This window comes from Oryctolagus cuniculus, chromosome 2, assembly GCF_051225735.1.
Source record: "Oryctolagus cuniculus isolate XC-2025 breed Fujian yellow rabbit chromosome 2, ASM5122573v1, whole genome shotgun sequence".
NCBI lineage: Eukaryota > Metazoa > Chordata > Mammalia > Lagomorpha > Leporidae > Oryctolagus > Oryctolagus cuniculus.
Window position 1 is genome coordinate 139877617 of NC_142868.1, and position 1692 is coordinate 139879308.

A 1692-nucleotide genomic window follows, 5' to 3' on the forward strand; every position below is an offset into this window, starting at 1 on the left:
GCACTCCCGGGCCATAGCAGAGAGCTGGCCTGGAAGAGGGGCAACCGGGACAGAATCTGGCTCCCCGACCGGGACTAGAACCCGGTGTGCCGGTGCCACAAGGTGGAGGATTAGCCTATTGAGCCACGGTGCCGGCCTCTCCTGATTCTCTTTTAAAACCACCCATTTTCTTTGTACAAGATTTAATTAAAGATCTTTATAAAGTAACATCCAGACTCCGTACAGCTGCCAAGGAGACCCTGGTATGCTGTGGGGACTGGCAAGATCTTTATAAAGTAACATCCAGACTCCGTACAGCTGCCAAGGAGACCCTGGTATGCTGTGGGGACTGGCTGGGGCATGGCAGGTGGCTCTGGCTTCCCACCCTTCTGCTCTGAGATGGGGGTGGTGGGCAGAATCTCATCTTTGGTTTCCATAATGCTCATGTGGTAGGGCAGGGGCTTCTTGGGGCCAGTCTTACCACTTGGGTCCCAGGGCAGCATGATCTTCACCTTGATCCCCAGCACACCTAGGAAACAGAGTTAGGACCTAGCTAGGGTTCACTAGCCCCTACCACACAACAGGAAGAGTTGACCCAAGAACCTCTGATGTGGTCCCTTCTCAGACAAATGTCTCTAAATCAGGCAATGAACAGGATATTTTTGCCAAAGGAACCCACGCACAGCACCACAGGACGTGGCACTGACACGGCCCAAGAGCAGGACGTGACCTTTCTGACTCGTCATTATGTCATCACCAAAGAAAACCACCTATTTTCTTTCTGGCATGAATGGTGGTGGTGAGCTGAGGCAGGGAGATGCTGGCTTCCAGTTTGTGGTGATAGCATTGTCTTTCACACTGGTTAAGGGGATTTGGAAGGCCCAAGTGGAAAGTAAGGGTTGGCTGGTTTGTTTCTGCAGAGGCTGGGTGGGAGGGGAAGGGAGAGTGGAGTCAGATACAAAAGAATGGAGATGAAGATCTTGCTAGGCAACCTTGGCATCACCGGAGAAAGATACTGGAGTGTGAGTCCCAGCCTTTGGGGTCCCTCCAACAGGCATGGGAATTCCTTGCTAATTTACCTGGAAAGGCCTGGCTGATGCTAGATAAAACCCATGGGTCTTACAAGATGTGCCTTTTTGAGGTGTCTCTGGCACACACAGCCCAAATGGATAGCTGCTGAATTTGCAGTTATCTGCTCAGGGCAGGTCCCTGAAAGTACGGAACAAAGTTGGAATTCTGGCTCCCTGGCCTCTGTGGAGCATTTGACAAATAGTACTTTTGTGTGCGACAGCTACCCAGAGCCATCCTGCTGTAGCTGAGCCAAGCTGGCTGCTTGCAGAGAAAGAAGATGAAACTTGTTTTCGGCTCTGCTAATTTGTAGGCACATCCAGCCCCGCTCTTCAACTTGGTCTGAGCCACAAGGTCAATGGATTTAGACTCTGGCTGCTCAGCATCAATTTTCTCTGGAGCAGGCGAATAAGGACTCTGTATCACATGCTCCTAACAAGCCAGCCTCCCCTGCTTCCCAGTCTGCCTGTTTAACGAGTAGATTTGACCGTTTGCATGTTGGCCTGGGTCTCTTCTTCTTCTCTCTAGCCCCTTTCTGCAGCTGGGTGCTTCCTCCACTGCCACCCTCTTTGGTCTGAGGGTTCACAGCTAGAACACTCACCCAGCTCAGTAGGCCAGGCAGCTGCGTGGTGTCTGCTTACCCCA

General features: G+C 51.9%; 1 non-coding gene across 1 annotated transcript; it reads right to left on the reverse strand.

Annotated features, from left to right (window-relative positions):
- Nucleotides 1-595: 595 nt before the first annotated feature.
- On the reverse strand, nucleotides 596-741 carry LOC127490438 (small nucleolar RNA SNORD15). The gene has a single exon (XR_007918388.2). It is a non-coding gene; the product is annotated as a small nucleolar RNA SNORD15 (small nucleolar RNA).
- Nucleotides 742-1692: the final 951 nt, after the last annotated feature.